This window comes from Octopus sinensis, linkage group LG4 (genome assembly GCF_006345805.1).
Source record: "Octopus sinensis linkage group LG4, ASM634580v1, whole genome shotgun sequence".
Taxonomy (NCBI): Eukaryota; Metazoa; Mollusca; class Cephalopoda; order Octopoda; family Octopodidae; genus Octopus; species Octopus sinensis.
In genome coordinates this window covers 131709445-131718051 of record NC_043000.1, presented here as the reverse complement: position 1 = coordinate 131718051, position 8607 = coordinate 131709445, and positions in this window count along the sequence as shown.

Sequence of the window (8607 nt, the reverse complement as noted above, 5' to 3'; positions counted from 1 at the left end):
AATAGTTACATACGTGTAGTGTATGTTTGTGAATGGCTACAAGTATAGTGGTGGGGTTAAGAAGGTCACTTTACAACCAGTTGACCCATACATTGTGTGTGGAATTTGGTGTGCAGAGGCCTGTTGTATGTATGGCCGCGTGTGTGTGTGTGTTTATATCTTTTAGTGACAGTTACAGACATCCTTGACTACATTCCACCAATAGGCTATTCAACTGATTGGCTGGAGTCGCTTTGATTCTACCAATTCAACTAATGTCACTCATCGACACACTCCAGCCCTTGGCCCACAAACGTGCTGTCTCCTTACTCCATCTCGTCCACTGTTATTGAGGCCTCTTTTTCTATGATCTGGATGATCTTGTGTCAACCCAATTCATTCGTCTTTTCTCTTCCTGCCATCCGTACTATGTCTCGCCTTTACATACCGTGTAGTAAGCACTATGCTTAGTCCTTCTCCACTACAATATCTCTCTGGAATTCCCTATCTGACTATGTTTTTGTTTTCCTGGCTGCCATCAACACGCCTTTATTGAAGAACACCTATTATGTCAACCTCGCCTTCCTAGAAGAACTTTAAAGGTTATGGGCTCAAACCATGTCTTCAGACCAAACCACACTTCTCTCTTGTCAGAACCATCAACAGAATTTCCTTCTTCTCACACGATCTCTTCAGCTTCATCTCTGTTCAATTTATTAGTAATCTTTCTGTTTCGTGCAAACTTGCTTTATTTTTGTTATTTAAATCTCTTAAGTTGAAAATAAGGATATCAATAGACAGAACTATAAGATAAATGCACAAGGAAAAGTGAAGCACAGAAAGAAATACAGACACCCACATAGTGAATGAGGGCGGGAAAAAACAAGATAGAACGAAAAAATATAGATGAGCAAATCTAAGGAGAGAGAGAGAGAGAGAGAGAGAGAGAGAGAGAGAGAGAGAGAGAGAGAGGGAGAGAGAGAGAGGTAGAATGACAGATAGATAAATCGATCGATAGCATGTTGTGTACGATAAACATGATCACATGATCACTGAAATTAAAATATGAAGTCAACTGTATTCAATTGTCTTTTCTCGTCGTTACTCTAGGGAGTTGGTTGGCGTACAAAATTCAACCACAATGGGAATTATTTCTGACTTTAAAGGATGAAAATGAATAAAAGAAAAAAGGAAAAAGAAAAAGAAAAAAAGAAGCTAAATGGGAGCTATTTTGTAGTCCTCGTTCAATTAACAGAAGAGAATATTCCAGACACCTTCAAGCAGATCTCAATGATTGCATTGTATTAATTCACTGCCGCACAATTCAATAATTTTTTCAATTTCTCTTTCCAATTCTATTTTCGGAGACATTATTATTGTTGTTGTTGTTGTTGTTGTTATTATCATTAAGGTGAAGGCGGTGAGCTGGCAGATTCGTTAATGTGTCGGACAAAATACCTAGTGGTATTTCTTCCGATTCATTAAGTTCTGGGGTCAAATTACGCCAGGGTCAACTTTGCCTTTTATTCCTCCGGAGTCAATAAAGTAAGTACCAGTGAAGTACTGAAGTCAATGCAAACGACTTAACCTTCCCTTGAAAATTACTGACCGTGTGCCAAATTTATAAAAGATTATTATCATTAAGGCGGAAAGCTGGTAGAATCGTTACCACATCAGACAAAATGTTTCGCAGCATTTTTTTCTTTACTCTTTACGTTCCGAGTTCAAATTCCGTCCAGGTCAGCTTTCCTTACGTCCTTTGGGGACTGATAAAATAACTAACACTGAGAATAAATAATAATATTTGGATATTATTATTTATTCCGAGGTAATTGTAAGTTTGTTACTGCTCGAGTTCTTTTATGATTGTGTCAACATCCAACACCACTGAATGTGAGGTCTTCGGTTTTCCTTTCTGGAAAGTGGCCTTGGCACATTTATCAAGACCAAATTCCATCCCAATGTCATCAATGAATGGTTTCACTGTACGTAGTAGTCCTTCAAGCTCATTATCGTCTTCGCCATAGAGTTTTAAGTCATCCATATGAAATAGATGACTTATTTTCTTGTCACCATTTTATATCCATACCCTGTTTTGTTAAGCTCACTTGTATTGGGTATTAGGGCTATGCAGAAAATTAAGGGTGAAAGTGAATCACCTTGGAAAACGCAGCAGTTGATATTAATATTTCTTGTGGTCAGTACTCCATTAGAATGGTATAATTGGAGATTCGTATTCCACACTGACATGTTGCGCTTCAGGAAGCTTGAAATCACAGGAGAAATTTTGAAGATATTCAGCGATTTCAAGATCCATGAATGCGGTATGCTGTCGAAGGCCTTTTTATAATCAATCAATGCAGAACTGAGATTTCTGCATTTGTTATGATAGTTATCAAGGATCATGAGATTGATTAAGAGTTGGTCTTTGCATTGATATGAGACTCGTCGACACCCTTTTTGTTCAGTGGGGAAAATATCGTTCTGTTCCATAAATTTGTATGTTTTCTCCATGAGAATGGATGTTAAAATTTTATACGAGGGATATTAAAATTTTATACATGTTACGGGCCGATAGTTTTGGGGAAATTTGGTTTCATTATTCTTCGGGAGTAGGGCAGTAATAACTCTTGCTAACCAATCAGTGTTTCTGTGGGATCTCTCATAATTTCATTGAATAACTAGACTACGTTTTCGTGTGCGCACGGGAGCGGGGCGAACCAGAAATTTGGTACCCTATCATTACCAGGAAATTTCCACTTGTGTACTTTCGTGAGTGTCATCCTTAGGTCTGCTATTTTGATGTCTTCTCATGCTTGTTATGGTAAGTTTTGGTAGGATCCTTATTATTATTATTATTTTTTTTCTTCTTCTTTCAAATTTGCTTCCATTTCTTGCCGAGTGTCTTCCCGACTCCTAGGGCAGACACTCGGCAAGAAATGGAAGCAAATTTGAAAGAAGTGGAAAAAAAAATTATTGTTATTATTATTACTTTTTTTTTCCTCTTTCAAATTTGCTTCCATTTCTTGCCGAGTGTCTTCCCGACTCCTAGGGCAAAGAAACTCAGAGTATACATTGGTAGGCCATTATTATTATTATTATTATTGAGTGAGAGAGCAGTGCATGCCATCAAAGTGACACTGGGGTAAAATATACGAAGCCCAATATACCCATCATGACTACCCGTCTGATAAAGGTACACCAGGCACATGCATCACAACCATATGTGCGCGACATGGTGATCTCATATCAAGATAAACAGCACATGACCTTGCAGGTGGGGCCCAGTTAAAATTTTCTTCAGGTTGAGTAGCCCATCCCGCTCAAAAGGTTCCTGAATAAGGGTTGTTTAAGGATGTTGAAAGAACCACCCATGTTTCCAGAGGTGAATTATTCAAACCCCAAAGAATCCCTCTCAACACATGGCTATGATGCTCCCCCACTACTTCTGCATATCATCAGCCACTAAGGGACATGCTCAACTGGTTAAGGTCAAACAACTGACAAGCAAATCTGTGGTATTGAGCAGAATATTTGCTGTAGCCTATCTTTTATACCAAGACAAAACAATGTACATGATAACACTTCCAATCAGTTAAGATCAGAAGCCATGAGATTTATTATTATTATTATTATTATTATTATTATTATTATTATTATTATTATTATTATTATTATTATTATTATTTGATGAAAACTCTCAGCTTATTTTGCTGGGTATGAAAGCAAGTGTCAGCTGTCCACAGTCAACAGACTAAGGTGACACTTGCTTACTGGTTGAGCTTTAAGAACTCTGCAAAGAATTCTTGCAGTTCCAAGCAATGCTGATTTTTATAGGTGTTCTATCTCTACATTTGTACCAATCTTTTTCAGCCATGTTGGTAGTTGAGTGCTGATACTTCTGAGTATGCCAATTACTATTGGTATCACAACTACTCTTCTCATTGACCACAACCTTCGTATTTCCCACTTCAAGTCCTCATACTTGTTCAGTTTTTCTTCTTTCTCTTTGATCCCGTTGTCACCGGAACATGGTATGCCGATTATCATCCATATCCTTTCCTTTTTTTATTCACTACAACAGTGTCAGGTTTCCGATGTCTGGTCAGGCGATCGCACTGTATCATTGCATCTCACAGGATTTTGCAATCTTCATTCTCGATGACTTCTGCGGTTTGCTTATACTACGCCTTTGCTCTATGTAGGCCGTGATTTCCACAGAGCTCCAAATGGATCATTCTTGCCATGTTGTCAAATCATCTTTTGTATTTGCGTTATGCCAATTTAACGCATTCGCTAAAGATGTGCCATACCGTTTCACCCCTCTCATCACACATTCTGCATTTATCACTGTCAGTAGTGTTGTCTATTCTTCACTCTATGTAGTTGGTCCTTAACACTTGTTCTCAAGCTGCGCATATGAGTGCTTCTGTCTCTATTTTTAAGTCACTCTACATCATCCATAGATACCGGTCTTCTGTTTCTGTCTTGGCGCTAGTATCTTTTGCAAACTGACCGAACATTTTTTTCTCTTTCCATGCTGCTTCTTTTTATTGTGTTCTTTTCCTCTCTAAGCTTTTCTTTCTTTATACAATTATGAATTTTGATGACGCCGGACTGGTTCCGCAGTGTTTGTTTTTTACATACCACCCTGAGCTGTTTTCCTCTGCTTCAATACAATCCTGGCAACCGCTCAAACCATTCCCACCCCTTCTTCTGGACAAGTACAGCCTATCGTTGTCAATCTTAGGATGGAAGGCTCCGTGCACTGTCAATATTTTTCTTGTCTTCGTATCCATGTTCACCAGTTCTTTCTTTTGCCATTTTATGATTCCAGCTCCATACTGAGGTGACGCTATTGCCCTTGTGTTAACTGCTTGGATTTTTATTTCAACCGGTCAATTTTGAGCGCAACACCAATTTCAGTCTTCGGAAACATTCCATCTTCAGTTGTTTCATTTCCTTCTGTATGATTTCGTTGAACTCAGTATGCCAACGTGTTTGTAGCCTTCCTTTTCAATTTGTTTAACCAGTTCTCTATTTGGTAATTATATCCCTGTTAGGGACTGTTCGTTGCCTCCTTTCAGGTACATTATACTACATTTCTTGAGTTCGAATTCCATTTTAATATCAGCACTATTACAGTGAACCGTGTTCACCAAAGAACTCACTTGTGCCTCATCCTTGCTATACAGCTTCAAATTATCCATGAAGAGGAGGTGGTTGATTGTTTCTGATTTTCCCCTTAGCTAATAACCCTGAGGGATTATGCAGAGAACAAAAACCAACAGAGATCAGCTATCACCTTGGAAAATTCCACTTCTGATGCCTAGGAACCCCAAGGATCTCAACCCAGTTTTCCACCCCACCATACTTCTCTTCAGAAAACACGTTACATTCCTCGCAATTCCAAAAAAATCTAAGCACTCAATGATGCACGAATGTGGAATCATATCATAAGCTTTGCAATAATCAATCCAGACCATTCCCAAATTTGTCTTCCTTCGTTTACAATCTTGCATTACAATTGTGTCTCTCAATAATTGGTCTTTGGTATCTCTCTGACTCCTCCTACAACTTTCTTGTTCCGTCGGTAACATATCGTCCTCATCAAAAAATTTGTACAATTCTGCAATTCCTTCTGACAGTAACTTCTACATTAACGAGAGGCAAGAAATTGGCTTGCAATTGTCGGCAACATTTCCATTTGATGCATCCTTCAGACACAACATTGTCCGTCCTTTTGCCGGCTATCCCGGGATTTCTTCTTCTCCATCGATCAATGCATTACATTGCTTTGCGTTCAATTTATAGCACCTACTGAACTTCTTTTATCCATAACCCCTACACACCATCAGATCCTGCTGCTTTGCAAATGCTTCTCTTTTTACTCATATTTCTGATACTGTCTTTTGTGAAGTGAATAGCGTCTTGCTGGGGATAAGAAGCTGTTTGCTTCAGGCTGCAGAGCCATTCAGCTGCACTATTATATTGTTCTTGCTTACTCCATATCTTACCCCAAAACTTTCACATTCTATATCATTATTAATCTATATATATATTTCTTTATTGCCCACAAGGGGCTAAACATAGAGGGAACAAACAAGGACAGACAAGGTGATTAAGTCGATTATATCGACCTCAGTGCGTAACTAATACTTATTTAATCGACCCCGAAAGGATGAAAGGCAAAGTCGACCTCGGCGGAATTTGAACTCAGAACGTAACGGTAGACGAAATACGGCTACGCATTTCGCCCGGCGTGCTAACGTTTCTGCCAGCTCGCCGCCTTTCATTAATCTCTCTCTATATATATAAAGCTGAAGTTGTCTGTGTGTGGCAGGTTTGGTAGCCTTCAGCTAACGCTATCTCCTAGACCCTGCAGTGCAAGTTGACCAAAATTGAGAGTATGATAGAAAGCTTGCTCTTCATTCCGTAGAAGATAAAATTCAAATCGGACCATGTTAAGACCAAAAATTATTTACATCAAAAAGGTGCTTTTTTTTTCAATGAAAATCACTATTTTTTACGATTCTTTGACTGCTGTGTCGCCATTTTTGGTGTATTTCAACCAGAAAAATGTTCACTTAAAGAGAATAACAAGCTACATAATGCAAAACTTTTACTTTTCGAAAATTCCAATTCTAAAGGGTTGAAACAAACCCAAGCAATGCCGGGCGATACTGCTAGTTTTTTGATAAAATCTTTTTTGGTCGATTCTAAACAATTGGTTTTGCCGGTATTGTTTTAAAATTTGCGATCATTCTTTAATTCTTCTTTTCTTTTCCTGACAAGTATTGACACCTGTTGATTGCATATCAAATATATAAGGAAGAACAAGAAACACCAAGAACACCGAGGCGCATTCGTAGCTGAGTGGTAAGAAGCTTGATTCCCAGCCGCATGTTTCCAGGTTCAATCCCACTATGTGACACATTGGGCAAGTGCCTTCTACTATAGACTCAAGCCGACCAAAGCATTGTGATTGAATTTGGTGGACACAATACTGAAAGTAGTCCATCATGTGTGTGTGTGTGTGTGTGTGTGTGCGTGTGTGCGTGCGCATTCGTGTCTGTGTTTGTCTCCCACCACCGCTTGACAACTAGTGTTGGCGTGTTTACGTCTTCGTAACCTAGCGGTTTGGCAAAATATATCGATGGAATAAGTATCAGCTATAAAAAATACTGGGGTCGATTCAGTAGACTAAAAATCCTTCAAGGCCGTGCTACAGTATGGCCTCAGCCTTGTAATTGAAACAAGTTAGAGATAAAAGGTAAATAGATTGGTGCTAGTCGTGACTATTATATTACCGACTAGTAATAGCTATTTCTTTACTACCCACAAGGGGCTAAACACAGAGAGGACAAACAAGGACAGACAAACGGATTAAGTAACTGGTACTTATTTAAACGACTCCGAAAGGATGAAAGGCAAAGTCGACCTCGGCGGAATTTGAACTCAGAACGTAGCGGCAGACGGAATACTGCTAGTAATAGCGTTGTGAAAGTCATGAACGTCACATATCATTTTGTATATTTGATATTGTAAACTAAGAAACAATAATCAATTAAAACTTCAACTTTAGAGATGACCTCTCTTTTTTAAAAAATTGTTTCAGTCATTTGTCTGCAGCCATGCTGGAGCACCGCCTTTAGTCGAGCAAATCGACCCCAGGACTTATTCTTTGGAGGCCTAGTACCTATTCTATCGGTCTCTTTTGCTGAACCGCTAAGTTACGGGGACGTAAACACACCGGCATCGGCTGTCAAGCGATGTTGGGGGGGGGGGGCAAACACAGACACACAAACATATACACACGCATACATATATAAATATACATATACACGACAGGCTTCTTTCAGTTTCCGTCTACCAAATCCACTCACAAGGCTTTGATTGAAGGCTATAGTAGAAGACATTTGCCCAAGGTGCCACGCAGTGGGAATGAACCCGGAACCATATGGGTGGTAAGCAAGCTACTTACCACACAGCCACTCATTAATTTCTAATTGAGCAATTGTTATAAAAATTGTAGGTATAGGAAACAACCCCGAAAGTCTAATTAATTGATTAAATATGAAATTCAAGTGGGAGAATTTTAAACAGTACAGTGATAAGTCTGGATATATTTCGGTCTTATTGGACCTTCTCAGCGAAGCATTGTCTAACCGTTATCACTGATACTAGATGACAAGCATACAGGATTTTTGTGAATGAGCAAATAACGTTATAGTTTATAAGGATGCAGCATAACTGGGAAGGTGGAACCGCTCCCAGTCATACTGCATTAAAATTTAATAGTAAAGTGCTTGCTAGCATACTTGATGCAGTTAAAGAAGAAATTTTGATTAAAATTTCGTTGTTACTGACGAGAATTATGTTCTAAATAATTAATTCTGATGTTAATAACCAAAGGAATGATTGTGGAACAAATTCTGTTGCTTGAAATATTTAGTAAAGTAAGCGTGAATACACTTAATGTAACGAACATGACAATTTAATTAACCAAGACGTAGATTAATTGCAGTGAGTTAAACAAACAATAAAATAAGAATCAGTTATAGTACTGATGTTTAAGAAAATCGGTTTTAAGCTATGGTTTGTAAGAATTTAAAGATAAAATTGGTA